At 44.4% G+C, this 26,324-nt stretch overlaps 1 protein-coding gene across 2 annotated transcripts in view; it reads right to left on the bottom strand.

Moving 5' to 3' along the window:
* Window positions 1–26,324, bottom strand: part of cfdp1 (craniofacial development protein 1) — a 228,940-nt gene that overhangs the window by 111,279 nt on the left and 91,337 nt on the right. The window lies entirely within an intron of this gene.

Here is a 26,324-nt window from a genome sequence, read left to right on the forward strand (position 1 = left end):
CGGTAAGAGAATCCTACGCTGGGCTACTAGTCTCTCGCCTCCTGCACTCCCGGCTCCGATGCTACTCCAAAGATTGCGAGCCCCCAGCCCGGCTCCACCCTGGAACCGACCACCCTGGACAAAGTCCCCGCCACCCGCTTCCAAAACCCTTCCAACACCGGACATGCCCAAAACATGTGGGTGTGGTTCGCCGCACCTGTCCTCCCTCCCAAAGAACCGGCTTATCCTGGCCCCAGTCATGTGCGCCCTATACAGCATCTTCAGCTGAATTAAGCTGAGCCGTGCGCAAGAAGAGGACGAGTTCACCCTCTCCAGGGCATCCACCCACGTCCCATCGTCAATCTCTTCCCCTAGCTCTTCCTCCCACTTCGCTTTCAGCTCCTCCACCGAGGCCTCCTCCTCTTCCTGCATCATCTGATAAATCGCTGAGATCCTCCCCTCACCGACCCACGTCCCCGAGAGCACCCTATCCTGCACCCCCCTAGGCGGCAGCAGCGGGAACTCCGCCACCTGCCGCTTAACAAACGCCCTAATCTGCATATAACTGAAAGTATTCCCGGAGGGAGGCCCCACTTCCCCTCCAATTCCTCTAAAGTCGCAAACTTCCGGTCGAGGAAAAGGTCCCCCATCCGCCTGATGCCTGCCCTATGCCAACTCAAAAACCCACCATCCATTCTCCCTGGTGCAAACCGGTGATTGCCCCGTATCGGGGCCCACACTGAGGCCTTCACTTCCCCCCGTGCCGCCTCCACTGCCCCTAACTTTTGATGGATGCCCCCACTACTGGACCCGTGGAATATCTTGCCGGGGAGTGGAAGCAGGGCCGTCACCAATGCCTCCAAACTCGTACCCACGCAGGACGCCACCTCCAACCTCTTCCGTGCGACACCCTCCCCCTCCATCACCCACCTACGAATCATTGTCATATTCGCAGCCCAGTAATACCCACACAGGTTGGGCAGCGCCAAACCGCCTGCCTCCCTTCTTCGCTCCAGGAATACCTTCCTCACTCTCGGGGTCTTCCGCGCCCACACGAACCCCAGAATACTCTTATCCACCCTCTTGAAAAAAGCCTTCGGAATCAATATGGGGAGGCACTGGAAAAGAAACAAAAACCTCGGGAGCACCGTCATCTTAACTGACTGGACCCTGCCCGCCAAAGAGAGTGGCAGCGTGCCCCACCTCCTGAACTCCTCCTCCATCTGTTCCACCAGCCTCGAAAAGTTTAGCCTGTGCAGGGCCCCCCCAGCTCCTAGCTATCTGGACCTCAAGGTATGTAAAGCTCCTCTCCGCCCTCTTCAACGGGAGCTCTCCTATCTCCCTCTCCTGGTTACCCAGGTACAGCACAAACAGCTCATTTTTTCCCACATTGAGCTTGTTGCCCGAAAAGTCCCCAAACTCCCCAAGTATCTTCCCCCCCCCCCCGCTGGATCCGCAATGTACAACAGTAAATCATCTGCGTACAACGACAACCGGTGCTCCTCCCACACTCCCCGGCACAATCCCCCTCCAGTTCTTCGAATCCCTCAACGCCATGGCCAAGGGCTCAATCGCTAACGCAAAGAGCAGGGGAGACCCCGGGAAAGCCAAAAGTCCTCCGACCTCCTCCCATTCGTCACCACACTCGCCACCGGGGAGCTGTACAGCAACCTCACCCAGCTGATGAATCCCTCACCAAACCCAAACCTCCACAAGTAGCTCCACCCCACCCTGTCAAAAGCTTTCTCCGCATCCATCGATGCTACTATTTCCGCCTCCCCAGTCGCCAACGCCATCATCATAACATTAAGAAGCCGCCGTACATTGACATTCAGCTGCCTCCCCTTCACAAACCCCATTTGGTCCTCATGGATAACCATCGGGACCACGTCTTCCACCCTTCTGGACAGTACCTTCGCCAACAACTTTGCATCCACGCTGAGGAGCGAAATCGGCCTGCAAGACCCACACTGGAGGGGGTCCTTATCCTGCTTACTGCTCTAGACATCGTCGGGGACAGAGCCCCCCCTTCCCTCGCCTCATTCAGGGTCCTCACAAGCAGCGGGCCCAGCAGATCTGAAAACTTGTTGTAAAACTCCACCGGGAACCCGTCAGGTCCCGGTGCTTTCCCTGTCTGCATGCTCCCCAGCGCCTCTATCAGCTCCTCCAACTCGATTGGGGCCCCCAGACCCTCCACCCGCTCATCCTCTACTCTTGGGAACTCCAGCCTATCCAGAAAGCGGTCCAGCCCGCCCACCTTCCCCGGGGGGCACCGACCGGTACAGCTCCTCGTAGAAGGATCTGAACACCCCATTAATGTCCCTGCCACCCCGCACCAAGTTCCCTCCTGCATCTGTGACTCCCCCTATCTCTCTCGCTGCATCCCGCTTCCGGAGCTGGTGGGCCAGCATCCGACTTGCCTTCTCCCCATACTCATATACCGCCCCCTGCACCCTCCTCCACTGCGCCTCCGCCTTCCGGGTGGTCAGTATATCAAACTCCGCTTGGAGACTGCGACGCTTCCTCAAAAGCCCCTCATCCGGGACATCCACATGCCTCCTGTCCACCCTTACCATTTCTTCCACCAGCCTCTCCCTCTCAACCCTCTCCCTGTACGCCCGAATGGATATCAGCTCCCCTCTAACCACTGCCTTCAACGCTTCCCAAACCACCCCAACTTGCATCTCCCTGTTATCGTTGGCTTCCATATACCCCTCTATACCCCTACGGACCCGCCCACATACTTCCTCCTCTGCCAGAAGCCCCACATCTAACCTCCACAGCGGGCGCTGATCCTTCCCCTCCCCCAGCTCCAGGTCCACCAAATGCGGAGCATGGTCAGATATGGCTATTGCCGAATACTCCGCCTCCACCACTCTCGGGATTAGCGCCCTGCTGAGAACAAAAAAGTCAATCCGGGAATAAGCCTTGTGGACATGGGAGAAAAAGGAGAACTCCCTACCCCCCGGCTTCAAAACCCACCAAGGGTCTACCCCTCCCCTCTGATCCATGAACCCCCTCAGCACCGAGGCCGCCGCCGGCCTCTTGCCCGTCCTAGACTTCGAACGATCCAGAGCTGGATCCAACACCGTATTAAAGTCCCCTCCCAAGGTCAAACCCCCCGTCTCCTGGTCCAGGATCCGGCTCAACATTCGCCGCATGAAGCCCGCATCGTCCCAGTTGGGGGCATACACATTGACCAGAACCACCCGCTCCCCCTGAAGTCTACCACTCGCCATTATGTATCTACCTGCACTGTCCACCACCACATTCGACGCAACAAACGACAAGCTCTTGCCAACTAAGATCGCCACCCCTCGATTCTTCGCATCAAGCCCCGAGTAAAACACCTGCCCCACCCAGCCTCTTCTCAGCCTCACCTGATCCGCCACCTTAAGGTGCGTCTCCTGGAGCATAGCTACGTTCGCTCCCAGCCCCTTCAGGTGTGCCAAGACCCAGGACCGCTTCACCGGTCCATTTAGCCACCTCACGTTCCATGTGACCAGCCGAATCTGGGGGGTCTTCCCCCTCCCTCTGCGCCGGTCAGCCATAGCTCTCCCTCGGCTCACCACGTGCCAGAGGACCCCCCAGACCCATTCCCCACGGTGGCAGACCCCCCCCCCCCCCCCACAAAGCTAGGGCCCCCCTAGCTGCGTAACCCCTACCATTGTACTTCCGTAAGTCAGCCGACTTCTGCTGACCCCGGCTGCTCCCGCCATCCCGACGACCCCCCCCCCCGATGCAACACAACCACCAATCCCCCCTCCCAGTGCCGGCCCCGCCCCCTCCTCTTCCAGCGCGGGAAGAAAGCCCGTGCTTCCATTCCAAACCCCCCCCCCCCCCCCCCGACCCGACACGCGGGAAAAAGATGGGCACCTGACCCAGCGGGACCACAAACAGCTCCCCAACCCTCCACCAGTGAAAAAACTAAAAAGCACCCCAATAAATAAATAACAGCCCCAAAAAGCAGAAGTGAAAAGGCAACATCAAACACAGCCAATAAAAACAAAAGAATACCAAGGAGGACAGAGCCTCCGGACTATGTACATCATTCCCCAGCCTTCCAGTCCTCAGTTCGAGTCCAACTTCTCTGCCTGGACAAAGGCCCAGGCCTCCTCAGGAGAGTCAAAGTAGAGCTGGCAGTCCTTGTAAGTGACCCAGAGACGAGCCGGCTGTAACAGGCCAAACTTCACCCCCTTCCTGTGAAGCACTCCCTTCGCCCGATTGAAACCAGCCCTTCTCTTCTCCACCTCCGCGCTCCAGTCCTGATAGATCCTGATCTCTGCATTCTCCCACTTGCTGCTCTTTTCCTTCTTCGCCCATCTCAGCACACACTCATGGTCAACAAAGCGGTGAAAACGGACCAGCACCGCGCTAGGCGGCTCGTTCGGCCTGGGCTTCCTCAACAGCACTCGATTGGCCCCCTCCAGCTCCAAGGATCGACCCCGCGCCCATTAACGAATTCAGCATCACAACCACGTAGGCCCCGAAATCTGAACCTTTCAGCCCCTCCGGGAGGCCCAAAATCCACAGGTTCTTCCGACGGGAGCGGCTCTCCATCTCCTCCATCCTTGCCAGCCATTTCTTGTGGAGCGCCTCGTGCGACTCCACCTTCACTGCCAGGCCCAGGAGTTCGTCCTCGCTCTCCCGAGACCTTTTGCTGTAGCTCCCGGATCTCCGCACCCTGAGCCGCCTGAGTCGCCATGAGCTTGTCCAGCGAGGCCTTAAACGGCTCCAGGATCTCAGCTTTCAGCTCCCTGAAGCAGCGATGGAGCAGCTCCTGCTGCTCCTGCGCCCACTGCTGCTACGCTGCCGGTTCCCCGCCCGCCGCCATCTTGTTTTTCCTGCCCCGCACCTTTCTCTGCTCCAAAGCCGATTTTTTGACCGCCCCGCTCCTGGTCCAGTCCATCCACCGGCAGATGAGCACAGTGGATGTGTTCCCACCAGGGGAAAAGTCCAATCAGCACCGCTGCGGGCCCTTAAGAGCCCGAAATTCCAAAAATAGCGGGAGCTACCGAACGTGCGGCTTAGCTCCGCATCGCCGCAACCAGAAGTCCTCAAGCACTTGCCTTCTTGATTGCTTGCTGAACTTGAATGTTAGCTTTCAGTGACTCATGAACAAGGTCATCCAAGTTCCTTTGGAAGTTCAACTCTTCCCAGTCTCGCATCATTTAAGTAATACACCTTATTTCTGTTTTTCCTACCACCTTATTACTGTTTTTCCTACCAAAGTGGAAAACCTCACAATCTTCAATATTGTATTAGCTTTGCCGATTTTTTGCCCACTTACTTAGCCTCTCCAAATCCCCTGAAACATCTTTGCATCCTCTTTACAACTCACAATTGTGCCACTTTTGCATCATCTGCAAACTTTTAAATTTGCACTTAACCCCACATCCAAACAACTGATATAGATGGAATAGTTGGGGCCCAAACATTGAACCTCGGGTTACCCCACTAGTCACAGCCTGAAAATCCATTTATTCCTCCTATCTTTTTATCCATTAACCAGTTCTGAATCCATGCTAGTATATTCCCCCCAGTCTCACGTGTTCTAATTTTGTTAACTAACCTCTTGTGGAGTACCATGTCAAAAGCGCTCTAAAAATCTAAATCTACCACATCTACCCATTCTTTCTATTTGAACTGACAATCAATCTGTTTCATTGCAAATACTGCAATAACTCTGTTTTTAAGCCTAAAACTGTTTGTGTATACTTTGGCCCTATCTGCTGGCACCCTAAATTTTGCAATCACTGTCCCTTCCTGCCATAACATCATTACTATTACCGCTACCTTGATCCATCACTTTGGCATAGCCCTTTACTTTATTCAGCCTTCCCCTAAATAATCCTTTCCCCCACCTTTCAGTTCAAAGCCATCTCTACTTTCCCAGTTACATGACTCGCTAGAACAATTTTTCAAACTTTCCCCCCCCCGGGATCCACCTTGCCAACCAGCCAGCCTTTGGGGCCCACATCAGCCAGCCATCGCGGACCATACCTGGCACCCTTCGCAACACACTCTAATGCGAAAGGGGAGCCTGCTTGGTCCTCATGATCTCACTCCAATCAGGTTCACAGGAGGAGAGGGCAATGTGTGTATCAGATGCAGAGTCCAGCCTGTTCTTTTGGGTCGTCTTCACCTTTGTGAGAACGGACAATCCAACCTTGATCATGTAGGCTGTTGTAAAGGGCAAGAGTGACAAACTGCTCGTTTTACTCAGCACTGGATACTCCTGGGAGATGCTACTCCAGAATGCCGACAGACTCATGGTAATTTGCTGTGTTTTTAATGTGCTGCCGCAAGTCAGGTACAGCAGTTTAACCTTTTCATTTGGAGTCAACTGTAAGTTAATAACTGACTCTGGGGTCTCAATCTCAAAATTAATTTTTCACCCACCACGTGTCTTTCAAAGTCTGAAACTTCTCTCATTCGCCAGTACCTCCCTGCAGATAACACACATGGACTTTGCATCCTTATCTGCATTGTCACAATTGGCAAAACCATGCCTCAAGAAATCATCTTTGTACTGCTTTGTTCTCGGGTTAAGTTTCTTCTTTGTTGGCTGTTCACCAGAGCCCTTGGAGCTTTGTACAGAATTAACACAGCACTGCTTTGTCCTGCCGTGGATTCTCCTGTGCAGTTTTCTCCAGCAGATTCAGAGGTGAGATCCTAGCCAGTAGGTACAATGCCTATTTGTGTCTCTGGCCGTCTCTTCCTTGTAATAAAATAATCCATCTTCACAGTCCTCTTGCCTTGCTTGCTAGCAGCTGGAATATCAAAGAAGCTCTCCCCCGTGATTTTGAGCCTAAAGCATTCAGATTCAGGGCACTTGATGTCAAGTGTACGTGCAAGGTGCGCTGACCTGCTCACTGCTGCTGCTTGTGGTCGAAAGACTGCACACAGCCTCATTTTGTTCTCCTTTTAAAGTCGGTAGTGGCCACCATTCTCAATTTAAATGTCGGTAGCTGCCATTGGGCACTTCTCCCACAATTGGGACCACCAAAGGAAAGCAGAGATCAATCGCTCCGCGACCCTCCCAACACCCGCCCAGGACATGCACTTTGAAAAATCCTGTGCTACAACACTGTGCCCAGGACGTTTCATTCCATTCCAGCAGTTGAACGTTGAAATCCATTCCAACAGTACAGCTCCCACTTTCCCCAGTACTGGTCAGCACCCCACAAACTGATCCCATTTTCCCAACATCAGTCTTTACACCATTTTAGATATCCTCTGCCAATTTGCATGTGGTTCAGCAGAGGATCACCTGATGTTCTGCTTTTTAATTTGGTGCCCTATATAGAATCTTTTTGCTGGTCTTAACTGTGTAGTTGGTACTCAGATGAACAACAACACTGGATCCTCCCCTTCCCACTGCAAGTTCCTTTCCAACCCTGGTATCGGAAAAGCAAAATAACTTTCGGCATTTTCGCCCATGGTTGCAGAGAATAGTGTCTATCCCAATGACTTTTCTATCCCCTACCATTGCATTCTTTTTAACTCCTCCAACTTGAATGGCTTCCTGTACCTTGGTGCAATGGTCAATATGCTCACCCACACTACAGCCCTGTTCTTGTCAAAGAGCCTCAAATTTATTACTCAATTGCAAGGATTGAGGCTTCTTCACTCTAATCTTGATCTCTTTACCTGGCTGACTTGCAGTCACACCCTGCCGCTACTGACACAATCAGGTGACACTAGCCGGAGGGGTCTGACTGCCTTCTGGAACTTTCCCTCTCCCTTATGATTTGCTATGTCTGCAGCTTAGCCTACATCTCATTAACTCCGAACTGAAGCCCATTAGGTTGCAGATATTTACTACAGATGTGGTTGTCAAGGATTGCATGGCATCTGCCGTGACATCACCCATCCTGCCATCCTTATTGCATTAATTAAATTTATGCTTCTTAACTTATAGTTCCCCGCCACCAAACCCCCTCACCCATCAAACTCCCGGCGTCACATTCTTGTGCAACAGGGAAGCATTCAGAGATCCTTGCATCTATACGTTCTGACAAACAATGAGTCAACTTTGGTAAAGCTCAGAAACCAGTTTAAGCTAGATACCCAAGTACCTAGTTAATTACTGCTGCTCTCAGAGAGCTTGACTATCCCGGTTTAGGGTTGGGGGAAAAAAATTAAACTCAACTTAAACTGTAATTTTTAGTTAATTGCAAAATGTAAACAAAAACTAGACTTGAGAGATTGACCCTTAAACTAAACTCTTGGCTTCATACACCATGCACTCAAGCAGCACTCAGCGCTATCCTTCACAATATGTCAAGGGATCCTTTACTTCCACACAAGAAACAAAGTGTGGCCTTGACATCTCAACCAAATGGCAGCACCTTCAACAGTGCAGCACCCCTCAGCACTCAAGTGTCATCTTTAATTTTTATGCTGGAGTCCTGGGAATTGGACTCAAAGCCAAATCCTCTGATCCAGAAGTGAGAGTGTTACCAACTCATCCATGGCTGACACTGGGTTATAAGTATGGGTTTGACTAATTTTCAAACATTGTCTGTGGTGTACAATTTTTAAGTAACCACTGCAAATAATTCTTATTTGGAGGGATTCATATTGAGAAATTGACAATGCAAAGTAAATTGGAATGCTGTATGATTCCAGTTTTCCAAAATAAACAGAGTTTCAAAGAGCATTCCACTACCAACTAAAATGCATTGAACAGACTTTCCAGACAGAGGTCACAAGAGCATTTCCATAACTATGCTGCACACCAAAAGTCATAAATGCAACTAACAAGGTTAGTGCATCTTGAAACATAGACTGTAATTACTGCAACGCACTAACATTCCACCATTGGATTTTCTCCAGATATAACGCAGGTGCCTGAGCCCAAATCAATAGCAGTTTTATCTTGTAATTTTGGCAGCAACATAATGCAAACTAAAAGCCACCAGCTGTTCTGAAATTCTGTTCAAGGAAAGTGCATTCCACTATTATTTGGTTTCAGAAGAATGTCTTGGTTTCAAATTCATCCCTCAAACTACCCTTGAAGCAGTCCGAGAACCTGGGCTGCCCTTGCCCAGTTTTTCATGTTGACTGAATTGTAATCAACTGACAGGCGACTTGAAGTAATATATGAAGTAATAACACCAATGGGATTGTTCCAAAACAGAGGAGCTTTCGAAGCAAATACAAAATGTTTAGCAGCTGCAGTTATTCCCTTAATGGTTGAAGAATACCATACATTGTAAAATTTTTTTTTTGAAATCATACAAATATGGAAATACATCAACAGACAAAAAGCCAATTTATTTGACTGGCTTGGGTCTCAAACGCAACTTTTACACGATAACTGCAGTTGATTAATGCAGTGCATGATTGCATTACTAAAGGACCATAAACACTATACGATCATTCATTCAGTACACATAGGAATATAACATGCAGTTATAACAATGAGGTCGAGAAGACTTGATCAGAATGATCCAGAAAGATCATTCCATACATGAAAAAAAAACATAGGACATACATAAATACATAGGCACAGGCAACAGGTGCGCATACAGAGTGCAGTACTACTCAGCAGAGAAGATGCGTGAAGAGATCAGATCAGTCCATAAGAATCATTAAAAAGAGTCTGTTAATAGCGGGGAAGAAGTTGCTTTTGAACCTGCTATAGTGCGCGCTCTCAGACTTTTGTATCTCCTGCCCGATGGAAGACGCTGGAAGTGTTAATAACCCGGGGGGGGGGGGGTGTCTTTGATTATGCTTCCCGTTTTCCCAAGGCAGCGGGAGGCGTACACCAAGTCAATGGATGGGAGGCAGGCTCGCGTGATGGACTGGGCTGTGTTCACGACTCTGTAGTTTCTTAAGGTTTGGGCCGAGCAGTTGTCATACCACGCTCTGATGCAGCCAGATAAGCTGTTTTTTATGGTATATCTGTAAAAATTGGTAAGAGGCAATGAATGTGGACATGACAAATCCCTTAGTTTCCTGAGGAAGTATAGGTTTTCTGCTTTTTTTGGTCATAGCGTCGACTTGGGTGGACCAGGAGAGATTTTTGGCGATGTGCACACCTAGGAATTTGAAGCTGTCAACCATCTCCACCTCGGTACCATGATACAGACAAGGTGTGTACGATATTTTGCTTCCTGAAGTCAATGACCAGTTCTTTAGTCTTGCTGACATTGAGAGGTTGATCTCATTGAAATAAATATAATTCTTACAGGCCTCAATAATGCAGTTGCAAGAAGGATGTTTCTCCAGGCTGGGGACCTAGAACCAGGGACACACTGTCTTGGAATAAGGGCGAGGTCATTTAGGGCTGAGAGGAGGAGCATTTATTTCACTCAGAGGGTACTGATTCTTTACAGTTCACTACCCCAGAGGGCTGTGGAGGCTCAGTCATTGAGTGTTTCCAAGACAGATTGCCAATTTATAGATAGTAAAGACATCAGGCATTTAGTTATAGCATGGGAAGACAACATCAAGAAAGTCAGCCATGATCTAATTGAATGGCAGGGCAGGTTCCTGCTCCCATTTCCTATATATATCTGACAGTATGCTGTTTGGTTATGTTACACGTTTCAAGTACAAGTTGCCTATGAAAATAGTGCTTTGTCATGTTTGTTACAATAAACATTTTAAAGTTTAAATCCAATTGTGTCATTCATTCAGCTATGAACTGGAAGTTCAAATTTCTTTTGACAAGCGATCGGTCTTTAATGGTGTACTAACAACACATTAAAATACTCACTTTTTCGACAAGAATACAGCTCATTGTAAGATAATGGTTTTATTTGATATGCCAGGAAAACCTAGGTTTGGTTTTTCATACAGCAGGCAACATTTCATTTGACAGTGAGCTTTATTTGTGATTCTCAACATTTATTTTAGAGTTAGTCACTGGGCCAGTTTTTAATTTAGTCTCTGAAAATATTTGTGAACTTGTTTCAATGGTATGCCTCAACTGGCATTGATGATAGCTTGTATAACTAAGACCATGATTCAACTGTGCACAAACTCCCAATTAATACAATTAATCTCAAGTAGGGCAGCATTCCTGCTATCCTGCCACGGTGAGCATTTTGATTGTGGACAGAAAGTGCCGACGTTTCGCATTCTCGCCCACCTGCAGCCTAATTCAGTTTCCCGGACTGTGCACTGCATCGCGACAGATGCGATAGGTACGCAAACCCTCCAGTTCAAGCAGCGGGTGACAGGAGCAGACCACCATGCCCCTGGAGGGAGAAGGCCGCATTACACTCTCATGGAAACAAAAACCTCTTGCACACAACTGCAAGGATCAGAGTGTTGCAGAATGTTGTAGAAGGAATAGCTATAGATCACCAACTTTCACTTAACAGTATTAAATTTTGCTCACATTATTGTGCAAGCAGGTCATTCTTTTAAGATCTTGGTTGGATTCATAAGCAAGGAGGCAGCGTCTATACAAAAGAGGCATCTGGCTCACCTTCTTCTGTATTTGCTGCAATGAAATGTTATAAAGTTTGTGCTGGACCAGAATTGTATTACAATAAACATTTTGCACTTGTAGTGCAGTATTTGTACACAAAGACAATGACAAAAAAAAGATGCTGCTGTATTGACTATTTTTCCTTCCCACTGATTAAAGAAACAAATCCTCAGGAGCTAAGAATCAGTTTTGACTGATTCTGGGAGAATTGAATGTCTCCTTAAAGGACAGTGTAATGCAATTCTATAGAACCCTGGTGAAACCACACCCCGGATTCACCATACTCCTGTCACTGACTTCCGATTTGCAGCTCTTCTACTGTTGAGATCACTTCAAGTGTGAACTTAATAACCTCCATATTACCAGCAGCAGTGGCGACCCAACCCTTTTTGTGGGTCTCCTGAACTAATGCTAGAAGTGCAACCGGACTCCCTTGGCCTTAGAAATATACAGAGTTGGTTAAACAGCTGGCTAAACACTTTCAATAAGAATTTCCTGGTCCATTGAATCCAACTTCTTCCCTCAATCCAGAGGTCATCGGCTTATGATTCAAGGAGGATAAAAATATCTTGTGCTGTTCTGTGCCTTCACTCGCCTGTAGGCTGACTGCGGAGGTTAAATCAGATAACAGTAAAGGCCATGTTTTGGCTTTCAGAATCAGATTCCAAAAGCTAACAGGAAAGGCGAGGAAAGTATGAATGCAGTAGAATGGCATACAGAGGAAGGTTTAGCATGGGTCTCCCAAATCCATATTTAACGTCAATACACTTAAGTAAATTTTATATTAATATTGAACAAGGAGGTCCGTGAAAACAAATGTAATTTTACAGGACACAAAATTTAAGCACATGGTAAATTTTAAAATGGTTATCAATGGTCTATGCTTCTACACATCTAAATTTGTTTCTGCACTCTACTCCTAGTTGGCAAGCTCAGCATGCATTTCATTTAACCGAAATAAAAATCTACCTGAAAATTAGAAACAATCAACTCATGACAGATTTCATCAGATTAAGAAAACAGGGTAAAAATGAATCTTAGGCAGTGGTGTAAAGTGGGCAGTATTGGATCGACCGCCCAGATATTCAGTTCCATTGGCTTTCATAGAATAGAGCATCAGACACTACATACAACGGGCAGCTGATTTAACACTATCCGTTTTGTGCCAGTCTGAGACAAATCTTTACCTCTTGTAGAGCTTATAAAGTATAGTGGAACAAGGAGTGTTTGGACTAAATGAAAAAACAGACTAAATCCAGATATTACTCAAGTAATTAATTTCCTTGTCACAGAATATAGCACAGATGATTTGATTTGATTTATTGTCACATGTACCGAAGTACGTTGAAAAGTATTTTTCTGCGGTCGCGGGAACGTGCACAGTAAACAAAAAAGCATAATCAACAGAGTGCATTGACAAATGGTACATCGACAAACAGTGATTGGTTAGTGTGGAACAAGGGGTCAAACAAAGCAGATACATGAGCAAGAGCAGCATAGGGTGTCATGAATAGTGTTCTTACAGGGAACAGATCAGTCTGAGGGAAAGTCGTTGAGGAGTCTAGTAGCTGTGGGGAAGAAGCTGTTCCTGTGTCTGGATGTGCGGGTCTTCAGACTTCTGCACCTTCTGCCTGATGGAAGGGTCTGGAAGAAGGCAAAGCCTGGGTGGGAGGGGTCTCTGATAAAGCTGTCTGTATTTCTAAGGCAACGAGAGGTGCATACAGAATCAATGGGAGGGTGGCAAGCTTGTGTGATGTTGGGCTGAGTTCAAGACACTCTGCAGTTTCTCGAGATCTTGGGCTGAGCAGTTGCCATACCAAGCTGTGGCCCATCGGCCCATCAAGTCTGCACTGGATGAAAAACACCTGACCTGCCTACCTAATCCCATTTGCCAGCACTTGGCCCATAGCCTTGAATGTTAGGACGAGCCGAGTGCTCATCCAGGTACTTTTTAAAGGATGTGAGGCAACCCGTCTCGGCCACCCTCCCAGGCAATGCATTCCAGACGGTCACCACCCTCTGGGTGAAAACGCTTTTCCTCAAATCCCCCCCCCCCCACCCCCTCCGGACCTTGAATTTATGTCCCCTCGTAACTGAACCGTCAACTAAGGGAAACAGCTGCTCCCTATCCGCGCTCCTTATATTTTCCAATGTAGACTGCTAAGCGCATTGGTAAGCTTTGAGCACATTGGATAGTGCTGAGTGCACTCAATGCCATTGAACACCTTTTGCAATTCGAACACCTTTTGCAATGGCAAAATGCTGATCTGCGATCAAATTTGTTTCAAAGAGAACATTTGATGTCAAATGATTGCTAATCTGTTTTGAGCACATTTGAATGCCGAAAAAGCTATTTTAAAATGTGAGCTCTTTTCCAACAGGCAAACAACTCTTACTGGCTGCTGACCAGTGGCCTAAATGTGTCTCTGGAAGTTGTTCCTGCATTATTACTAAACTATTACCTAGTACAGGGTCTTGACAGCACGTTTTTGCTTCATGTCTTTGTCACCTCAATTTAAACCAGCAGCTAAATGAGATCATCCCATCAGCAATCAGCTTCTATCTCCTGGGATTTAGAAAAAAATAGCACCAGCTACTGGCTGAGGAATTGCTGCAAACCCAAACTAACCATTCAAACGGCAGCCGCATGTGATTTGAGTTTTTCCATAATTCCAAATAAATCATGATTTAAATGTCCTCTCGTTTCATCTGCAAAATATACCAAACTGCAGCACAATTTAGAACACCTTGCTATTAAAATTCATTTGATGGCACAAAATGTAGGCGAACACGGTCAAATCAGTATGCATCAATTTAAATTTATTACCATTTTTGCATTCACACCAGCACAGACAAAATAAAGCATTACACCGGGGAAAAGAGAGCTCCACAAATTACAGGGAATTTAACTGGTTCGTGTCCTGTTCCAACACAGTTGGCTGTAATTGCATTAACACCTAGTGCAATGGTGACAATAATGTAGTGGCACAACAGTACTGAGGGAGTGGAGTGCTGCACCATCGGAGGTGCTGTCTTTTGCAAGAGAGGCCCTGTTCGGGGAGACGTGAAGGATCCCAGAGAACTAGTCAAAGATCAGTGAAGGACCCTGCCCTATCAACGTCACAAAAACAACTATCTGGTCATCACCATATTGCTGTTTGTGGGTCTTACTGTGCACAAAATTGTTGCACTTTCGAAATTATAACAGTAACAATAATTCAAGGGTACTTAATTGGCTGCAAAGTGTTTTGGGTAAAATGCCTAGATCATGAAAAATGCTTATATGCTCCAAACAACGATAAGCCAAGACTGGTGAAAGAAAATTCAGATACCATGAGTAAAAGATGGAGGAACCACCTTTACAATTATTTTGGACAACAGAGAATATATGCCAAGCATACACCAGGCTCTGCATTCACGGAAAAGGCAGAGCCATCCTTATAATGGACAAGCAACAAGGTGTTGTGCGTTGCACATGGTATAAATTTCTATCCAAAATGTTGACACAATTGCTGCCGAAACCATGCTTTGGGTAATAAGCAGCCAATTATCAAGCACAGATGTATTTTGAACCACAATGGAATTAGGTGCCAAGTGAGCGATGGGAGTGTTTTCCCTCTTCTCACTGATGTGGGATGCGGATGCAGAGGAATGCTACCATATATTCCAAGTTTATTTTTGCTATAAAGCGCATAGAAAATGAATTCTCAGGAATTGTCTTGCAAGTAAAATGCACCATTTCAAATGTTCTTTGTCTCGCCCTTAAGCATTGAAAAAAAAATCATATTTCCTCTCATTTCACTTGCTTTATTTCCTGGTCAGACTGAAGAAAGCATTTTTCTTGAACTTCTCATATTTGGGGGAAGATTTCATTTTTTCCTGCATTTCACTGAAGAGAGACAGGCTTTATTCAAGTCACAGAAGAGGAATATTGTAGCCATTTTTCAGTGACCTAGCCACATGGCTGGACATGACATAATTTGGTCCTATGATCATTTCACAAAGACTTAATATTTTTATTACTGTGAACAATAATGCATTCAAATCCTGATAAATATCCGACCGACCCCCCCCCCCCCCCCCCCCCCCTCCCCCTCCCCCCGATTTAAAAATCATTGGGGACTATATAAAGCTGCAAATGTTTGGGTGTAAATGGAATACACCTCTGCTTTTCTCAGTTTCTCATATTTCCATATCTGTGGACACAGATGGGTCCCTTTTCAAGCTGTGAAGCACAACACAAGCCTGAAGCAATGAGAAAAGTGAAGTACCATTCATTACAGCACATACTCAGAAAACAGCTGCACACAGGCTGTATATTACATCAACCACAGCCATGAAGATGTTACATGTCTTTAGACCCTGGGGCTATTAGGCTGCACTCTTCAGTAAGAGTTCCTGTCATTTCAGCCCTTTATACCGTTGGTTTTAAATGCCAGCAGCTCATCTGCTGCCTTCATGTGTAATTTAATGGCTCAGTGGACCTTTGAAAATGTGCTTGCTGAGTAAGCACTTGCCTTACACAGGATGACATACTTCATAAAAAATGAAAAAAAAAATGAAAATCGCTTATTATCACAAGTAGGCTTCAAATGAAGTTACTGTGAAAAGCCCCTAGTCACCATATTCCGGCGCCTGATCGGGGAGGCTGGTACGGGAATTGAACCCGCGCTGCTTGGCCTGCTTTAAAAGCCAGCTATTTAACCCTGTGCTAAACCAACCCCTCCTGTGCTAAACCAGCCTCCATTGCATTCCTTTACAGCTACAATATTGGGGAGGGTGGGGGTAGAGAAGAAAATTGCGTGCCAGGAGTATGGTTTACAAGTTATGAAAAAGTGGACAGAACCCACTGCACATATTATGCATAAAAGCACATATTCTTGTCAAGCATAAGTGGAGGCATTTAATATGATGTAGGGATACCGGTGGCATAGTGGTATTGTCACTAGAGCTTTAAACCAGAGACCCAGAATATCCCGCTAGGGCAGATGGTGAAATTTGAATTCAATAAAAAAAATATGGAATTAAAGTCTAATGATGGCCATGAAACCATTGGCGATTGCCGTAAAAACCCATCAGGTTCACTAATATCCTTTAGGGAAGGAAATCTGCTGTCCTTATCTGGTCTGGCCTACATGTGACTCCTGACCCACAGCAATGTGATTGACTCTCAACTGCCCCTCAAGGACAATTAGGGATGGTAATAAATGCTGGCATATGAACAAATTTTTTAAAAAATTGATTAAAATATAAATGTAAAATTGCCATAATTTTGAAATGTTTGGATTATAAATTTCTACAAAAAATAATCTCCCAAGTCACTGCTATCTCCCACAATGTATTCCACATATGCAGACAGGATTGAATTTAATGCCTGCCTGAGAGACACTTGCCATCGATCGTGCAGCAGATCATGCATTGATCATGATGTGTGATTGGATACAGAAGACATTGGAGCTACTGTGCCACTTAACGCTTAGAACATGAAACCAACAGGTCACTGGAACCGGTTTACGCAAGGAATTCCCAATGCAATAAACAGAGTCCATAAGCATTTTGAAATGATAATTACTAACATAAAAAGCCTGCCCAAAATACAATTAACTACAGAAAGAGATGTTTGTGGCCAGGAGATGCAATGCAGAATATCCTCGCAGCTTCCCAAATATACAAGTTTGAATTCTGACAATTCCGGACAAAAGAAGCTTCAAGATGTGAAGGCTGAAAATCTCCTTGCGGACAATATATACCCTTTTAGAATTACAGAAAGATTTTACCTATGATATTTGGAATATATTGAATGAAAGCACGATAATTATTGATTTGATGTCTAGACCGCATCTGAACAGTGTTCTATAAAAAGATACACAAAAGTAGTTTAAAAAAATCTCCCTCATGGCGTTCAACCACCATTTTGACATCTGGTTCCCATCTTCAGTGCAGCACCACAGTGAGTTGCGTTTTTAAAAAAAAGATGATTTACAATGTCCCTGAGAAGATTGGGCTCCACTCCTGGAAAATCTAGCAACAACCATTCCAGCAATAGTTTTACTTAAAAAACAAATACTTACTCATGCCAAAATCAAACTTACCTTTAAGGAAAAGCAAAGAGAAGTTCAGCCAGATGATGGATGCACAATTGAAATCCCTGAAAAGGTTCTTGTTGAGTGAGAATTAAAGGCTTTAATAAACTACAGAATAAAATTAAAATGATCAAGGTGCCACCTCGTGCAAATATATGCAATTGCTCAAGTTCGCACTGCCTAGTTTACCAGTTATCAAGATAGAAATGAGGAATTATGGAAACTCGCTTTTGCGGTAGGAGGGCTTTTTGACAGCATGAGGACTCGATCAAGATTTAGTACTATATCTGGTCCGCAATTAATTTTATTGTTCTGAATAATATTCTAAATGATCAGTAAATAAAAAAATGTATTTCACATTTCTTCATTTGAAGATACTGCAGTAATTGGTATTTTATTTAAAATTTGTAATCGGGTTCAAAGTTTCGGCACAGCTGTTAGCCAGCTGTTTCCACCATTTTCCAAAAAGGAGGGGGGGGGGCAGGGTATCTGCTACTTGGCTCAGTGTAATACAGGAACAGGAGTAGGCTATTCAATCCCTCGAGCATGCTTCCTTTTTCAATTACATCATGGCTAGTCTGTACCTCAACTCAATTTATCCACCGTTGATCCATATTCCTCAATGCCCATAACAAATAAAAACCCGTCTATCTCAGCCTTGACATTTTCAATAATCCCAGCATCCACAGCATTTAGGAGGATTTCACATTTCTATTACCCATTATTGTTTCCTGGTTTCACTTCTGAAATGGGACTAAGCTCTAATTTTAAGATTGGGTCCCTTGTTTTTGATTTCTCCCACCATTGGGAAGAGCTTCCCTGTATCTATTTGATTGAACCAGTTCAGATCCTGACAGTAGCTAAGATACTGGACCAGAGCCGCAATATTTATTTTATTTTTTAGGGTGTGCGGAACGCCCAATTTACTCCAGGAGTGTTTGCGTGAAAATAGGGATTTCTTTCTTTAAACAAAAAATACTTTATTATAATAATCTTTATTGTCACAAGTAGGCTTACATTAACACTGCAATGAAGTTACTGTGAAAATCCCCGAGTCGCCATATTCCGGCGCCTGGTGTCCCGACATGTCCAGGCTTGAACTCATCATCATCTGGACCTTTGATTACCCATTCCTATACACACAAAGGAACAGGGCTATGCTATGAATATGCAACTAACCTCCAATTTACAGACAAGAGAGACCATGATGTACGTTACTGCTCCTTTTGGTTTTTGTACCATGACATCTTTTGCCATATGATCTCTGCTGCCCTCCACCCAATCTCAGACCATCCCTTCAATACTTCCTCATCTGCATCTCTCCTATCACTTGCTCAAAACAGATTATTTCTGACTTTCCGCAGTTCTGATGAAAGGTCATTGACCTGAAACATTAACCTGGTTTCATCACACTGAGAGAAAATACTGCTAGTAGCAGTCAGAGGGATACACCCACAGTCTGAGTCACCTTGTCCAATTCAGACTTAACCTCGTCTCTGGGAATACACAGGAAGCCCTGGTTCAGCCAGGATGGTCCACTTAAGATCCATTGTCCTTTGGGACAACCTTGTTTGACAAGCCATTGGCCCATCACTTCTGAGGACCTATTTGTCCGTCAATAGAAGGTTGGTTGCATATGAATGGCATAGATCTATTGTAGAATGGTTCTTTTGTAGAAACGGGTGTGGCAAATCAGACAGCCAAAATAACGATAATAGATTCAAATCTGGCCACCTCAGGGGAGAACCTTTGTTTGAATGACTGGACGGAGAGGGAATGAGAGAGCGAGCGAGAGCAAGAGAGAGTGAGGAAGTGCTGTTCTGAACAGTTTACGAGGAGAAGACTGTGGAAAATGTTTCCAACATTTTCTTCATTTCAGATTTGCAATACTGCTGCATTTTGCTATTGTACTCAATACTATTAATGCTCTTTGTTTCCACAAGAAATTTTATTTTCTGTCCCCCAATCAGCCCCGTCATTCCTTTAAACATTGCTACAAACAGGTGGGTAAACAGCACTAATTTCTCCATTCACCACCCACACGTAAATGAAAAGATGTTTTAGATTTGCTTCCCCATTAAGAAACAGTGGTGTATTTCCCAACCCCTCTGTTTTGGTGCGATCCAATTTTTATTAATAACCCCACAGCAAAATTAAGATAGGATGAACTCAAAGGGTTAATTTATTTGCTCACACAAAAAACGCAAGCAGAGGGTCGCAATGCTGCCTCCGTTGCATTCAGAGGGGAAAAAAAGATTTACAATGCAGAGACCACAAAGGAACAGAAGATGGTTTCATATGGGTTCCAGAGTTCGGAATCAAAGAGCAATGACGTATTCCTCCAGAGGTCAGTGAGCTGAAAAACACTGGATAATTCACTTGAAATGAAAATCGCTTATTGTCACAAGTAGGCTTCAAATGAAGTTACTGTGAAAAGCCCCTAGTCACTACATTCCGGCGCCTGTTCGGGGAGGCTGGTATGGGAATTGAACCGTGCTGCTGGCCTGCCTTGGTCTGCTTTCAAAGCCAGCGATTTAGCCCAGTGTGTTGACTTCACATGAGATAGGCACTTAGAGATGAATCAGTCTTGTAGGCAATGATATAAAATTTCTACCAGAAACAGTGTAGATGGAACCGGGTGTCCAAACCTGGGCCAGAGCCCCTCGTGCGGGTTAGATGGTAATTGCCAGGCTCAGACTCTGCAGTACAGAAATATTACAGTTCTATAAACCAGAGGTCCAAAGCACATGACTCCCACTTCTTCATATTGTCTTCTGACAAAAGGTGTGCATCTGTCATTTGTGTCACAGAGATTGTTCAGTGCCTCAACCATTAAGAATCAAAAGGATAGTTGTGGGGTCCTTCGACTGAGCAAACGAGTAGGCTAGCCTGAATTATGAAATGCAGATAGAAATTTGGTCTATGCAGACCACAAGAGGGTGTGAGTTTTTAATGTCTCACCAGGGATAACGAGGTGCAAGTTTCTCCGACGCTGCTAGGCAGCTACTTTTGTTCGAGAGTCACAAATAGAAATAAATTCAATTGTGATAGCAATGAGCATATTTATATATTATTTTGTTGTAAAAAATACATAATTTAATTCTTTATACAGTTATTAAAGATTTCTGTATTCTCTTTTATGTTACCAACTTAACTTCTCATATTCACTCTTTGCCCTTCTGACATCCTTTTTCAATTTCCACCTGCATACTTGTATTCTTCTTGGTTTTCAACAGTATTCTGCATCCGCAATTTGTCATAAACATTATTTTCCTGTTTTATTTGAGCTTTCTTTCCTTTATCATCCGAAAAACCTCAGCTTCAGACGTGCAGCATTTCTTCCTTTTGGGAATAGGCTGAAACTGACCTTTCTCCAACCTGAAGGTCTGCTGTTGCTCAGGTTTTCTTAGCTAATCTTAGTTTCCAGTTCATCTGTGCTAGATCTCTTTTCAAATCACTGAAACTAGCTTTTGATTTCGGGTATTTTGACTTTGACTCTTCTTGTCCCTAGGGGCTGGTTTAGCACAGGGCTAAATCACTGGCTTTGAAAGCAGACCAAGGCAGGCCAGCAGCACGGTTCAATTCCCGTACCAGCCGTCCCGAACAGGCGCCGGAATGTGGCGACTAGGGGCTTTTCACAGTAACTTCATTTGAAGCCTACTTGTCACAATAAGCGATTTTCATTTCATTAACCAAATTACACTATGATCACTATTACTCGAGTGTTCTCCCACTCAAAACAGTATTTGCTCTACTTCATTCTCCTGTAGGAGTTCCAGCATTGCTTCTTCTCTCATTAGCAAAGTAACATACTGATCAAAGAAATCTGCCTCTCCTTCTTTGGAATTCTTCACCCACCTTGTTCTCTTCTCATTCTTCCTCCAGTCTATATTATAATTGAAGTCCTCCATTCTGTCCTACTGCTCTACAGTTTATATTTTATGGAATTCGCCTAATGGTTTGCTCCTCTCATTCTTCACTATTTGTGGTGCCTGTAGTATACTCCCAATAATGTAACAACTAATTTTCTGTTCATTAACTCTAACCAAATTGATTCAGTCTTTAAATGCTCTAATATGTTGTCCTTCTGTGGACCTGTAATATCCATCCTTGAAAATACTTCCAAATCATATCATGGCACCTCCTTTTTCCTTCCCTATCCATCCAGAATACTTGGCAACCGGGAACAATTCGTCCCCATTCCTGCCCAGAGTGGAGAGATGTGTATTATGTCCATTATGTAATCCCATTTGGCAACCTGCACCTGTGGCTCACCAACTTGTTCTGCAATACACCTCGCAATTACACACATCCATTCCAATGCTGTGCTCACCCATTTTAATTATTTTTTCCATCAAATTCAGGATGTTTCACTATCCTTTGTCACGTTGCCATCTGACCATCCCACGTTTCTCTGAATTTTGCTTCTCCTCTCAGCTGCTATGTTCCAGTGACTAACGTTTACCAAATTAGTTTAATTCATCCTTTGCAGCATTAGTTAGCCTCATTGTAAAGATCTGAGCTCCAAGTACTATTCAGGCACTAACCATACGACTAGTTCTTCCTGGCCTCAATACCCCGGGAAACTGAAGCTCTTTCTCATGCATCACTTCTTCAGTAATGTAACCACCTGCATCATCTTCCTGTTTCTGTACTCAATAGCACATGGCACTAGGAATAATTAAGAGATTACTACCTTTGAGATCCTGTTATTTAATCTTGTTCTTAGTTTCCAAAATGCTACCTGCAGGACCAGACCCTTTTCCTACCTATGTTTTTGGTTCCAAATGGACCACAACTTCTGTCTGTTCCCCTTCCCCTCACAGGAATGCCCTGTACCAATTAGTGACAGCCTTTGTACCCTGGCACCAGGGAGGCAGAACACTAATTGGTGTTAACATCTGTGGTTGCAGACTTGCCTGTCCACCCATGATCATCAAATCCCTTATAAATAAGTGTATTTCTACATGTTCTTGTGCACCAAGTGAACATAAGAACATATGAACTGGGGGCAGGAGCTAACAATTCAGCTCCTTGGGCCTCTCCGCCATTCAATACGATCACAACTGATCTCCTCTCAGCCTCAACTCCACTTGAAATGAAATGAAAATTGCTTATTGTCACAAGTACGCTTCAATGATGTTACTGTGAAAAGCCCCTAGTCGCCACATCCCTGCGCCTGTTCAGGCAGGCTGGTATGGGAATCACTTAACAGAGCCTTCAAAAGAGAATTAGGCAAACTATCCGGAATGAAAAGAAATCATGCAGGGCTAATGGAAAAAGACAGGCATATAGGACAAGGTGAGTTGTTCTTGTAGAAAGCAGTCACGGACACGGTGGGCTGAATGGCTGCCTTTTGCGCTATAAACATTCTACAATTCAATGATGCTAATTGGATACACAATAAAATAAAAATAATGGGTCCATTAACACAAAGTCCGTTTAAGCACATGGATTGGCTGTGGTCCAATACACACACTCAGCTCTGAACACAAGTGAATGCCTGCGGAATTCTTTTCAGAATCCACCCCCCACAGATGATCGTCACATGAGAGTTTCCAAACTCCATTCCCAAAAACATGATTTAAATTTTAGTTTACATTCCAAAATTCAGTTAAGGTTTGGCAATGACTTCCTTAAATAAAGCATGCGCTCCACTTTTAACAACATATACAGTCCAGTATTTACACCTCCCCTTTAGGATTTGTCTTGAATGCTGTACAACTGTTCACAATTGCTTTCACTCACAATTACTAAACTGTATTAAAATGACATCACACTTTTGATTTACCTCTGAAGTTGGATTTCCCACTTTCAATCTGGTTACTGCAATTGTCTCAACTCAGAACACTGTACTCTTCCTTGAATTCTTCTGAACAATACCTTAGTTTCTGTTCTTTTGTCTTCAGTCGTCTTAAGACATTCCTTCTGCCTCAATTCCCTGGTTACCTGGACTATGGCTGGTTCCTTGTAAGCATGCCTCTTTGTAGCTCTTGTCCTGTCCAGATGCTCATGGCAGAATTGAGTGATGTTCACTCCCTGATGTACTGTCCATTGACAGCAAATTCTGCTAAAACTAAGAACAAAATAAATCCCTTCCACGACAGGAGGTAAAACTTTTTCACAGTGAGTAGTTATAATCTGGAGTGCACTGCCCAAGAATGTCATGGAGTGTGGAGGCAGGTTCAATCGAGGCATTCAAGAGGAAATTGGATTATCGGAAAGGTATATGTTCATGGATATGGGAAGGCGAGGGAAATTACACTAGGTGAATTTCTCCTTTTAAGGAAGCAACACAGATACGACATGCAAAATGACCTCCTTTTATGCTACAACTTCTATGATTTTAGAAAGCGTATCCTGCATGAAACTTGCTTCTTTACTTCATGTAACAGAAATCACCAACAATAAAATGACTCTTTTAAGACCTGTGCCAGCATAATTAAGGTGGTGGCAACCTCTAATAGTATAGGTTCAGAAAGGCAAGAGTCCTGTCACACAAGGAGCACACTTTAGGAGAATAAATTAGTTTCAAGTTTCCTCAAGAAACTAGCTGACACCACAATTTGTGACTTGTTTTGATTATTCAAAGAAACAGAAAGTTCCTTTGATAGCCTCCAACGTTAACTCAGATAATAGACTAAATTGAATTTGACTGCATTGTCATTATGATGTACATGCAGGAATTTAAACATATATGTCTTCAGAATTGACCCATTTGCCAACAAATTGAATGTTATATTGTTGAATTTCATAAATTGCAATTTTGAATTTAGCATTGTCAACACATTTTCTATAGCACATATCAGACTAACTTGTTGCTTTTGACCCAGCTGTTGTTTTCACAACCCATTGCTCAAAGCAGAGAACTAACCACATGCGGTATACCAGTTGTGCCTAGTCTCCCACATTAAGCTGCACATGGTCCATACTTCTGGTGGTGCCTTGACAGCTCATAGATCTTAATCCCATTTGCACGTTTATTTCTCATTTGCTGGAAGGTTCTGATTGAAGTTCATTGCCTGAATAGTTCTATACTTTTGCATTGTTGGCCAAAAAGTCCTAAATTAGGACACCAGACTTGGATAGCATCAGCTGGAGATATACTTAAGTTAATAGAATTAAGTTTAACATGTGGTCCCCGAGGATCCAAGGCATTCACCAATGCAACTACCAGCAATATCATACTATCAGCTAAAAGGAAGTATACATGTGTTGGGAACTGACCATTTTTCTGGATTACCTCACCTGCAAGTAATTGCTTTGATACTACATAAATCTTGTTTGCTTTACAGAAGGTTTAGTTGGAAGACAGAATTCCCAGTGTAGTGGGAAACAATTGAAATTTCAAATTAGTACATTTTAAACTATTCGAATCACGACAGAGGTTCAGACTAATTTCTGTAAAATAAACAAATAATACTCTATGCTGTATCATCACGTGGTTATCTAAACAGCTAAAATTAATGATACACCAGAGAATTCCCAGTTATATTCAGGACAAGTGCATAAAATAAAAACAGAACTAGAGCTTCCAAGTTACATATATTTTGGCTATCTTCCACTTACAAATCATCAGGGGGTCACTCAACAATGAAACTCAAGCTATCACATAGCTAATGGAATTGGGTCTAGCAAAGTTAGTGAAGTAGATCCCATTTTTGCTACCAAAAGGAAGATAATATTTTAACCTGTATGGGTCTGTGTCAATGCAGCTTATCATTATCAAAATGCACTATTTATCACAAGTTGCCAGCCATCTTTGAAATATTATCTTGTTCGGTGTTGCTACTTTAACAGCTTGTGCCCTTTGGGGATCTTACCCAAGAAAAAATATCCGTAACATGCTAATATCACGTCCAAAGTTATCTACGAGGTGACGATGTAAAATAAATGATAACATAGAAATTCACGGACAGCTCCAAGAATCACTCGTGTCAGAGTAGCAATGCGAGTACGTGTACAGTACAACCTCTACTTTTGGTTCATCAGTTTCAACAGGTTGAAGCTGGTCAACATCTTTCACCAGCTTGAGAAAATTACAGCAGGAGAAACAAAACGAAGAGAGGAAAGTTTAACATCTCTGTTCTGATTATATGTTGTGCATTTCCAGAGCGAAAACAAATCTCACACGTGCACGCACACAGTTATTGCACCACAAGGTTATTTTGGTATACCGGAAATTCTTAGCTACATTTGGCATATTTAATTACATGCATTCCTTGGAATGATTAATATATGCAGGAGAAATTACTATTGTGATAGAACATGATGTCATTATCAACAAGAAAATCCCTTCCTCCCACACAGCAGTCCCTGAAACACAGGATTAGCTAGAGAGCTAGATGCAATCAGAGCATTCAGTTAAAACTTGATCATTTGCCATTTTGCTGTGATTCCCTCACTGCCTTTCCCCACCCCCACACACAAATGTTCAGTGATTCGCCAAAATCTGCAATGCTGACAATAAGCAATGCCTGCTCAGTGTGCAAGGAAAAGGGAATCAAGCAGCTCTTACATGCCCAGTCTGCCTTGACTGTACTTCATTCAGGTAGTAAATAATTAGTCACAAAGCACCCGAGTAGCAAGATATTCTATAAAGTGAACAGTCCAAGCAGAGGAGTTGCCACAATTGACAGACAGCGAGTGTGGCATTTCCAGATGAAATCTGTGGCTGTGTCATCTGCTGCGTTGATTTTCCAAAGCTGAAGTACAAATTCAGCTAGGGGCTTGAATAAATTTTAAATTCTATTGAGTTAAATTGATGCAATGGCATTTCTCCAGGTTGTCCATTACTAGCCACACAAAATGTT

This window comes from Scyliorhinus canicula, chromosome 9 (genome assembly GCF_902713615.1).
Source record: "Scyliorhinus canicula chromosome 9, sScyCan1.1, whole genome shotgun sequence".
Classification (NCBI taxonomy): Eukaryota; Metazoa; Chordata; class Chondrichthyes; order Carcharhiniformes; family Scyliorhinidae; genus Scyliorhinus; species Scyliorhinus canicula.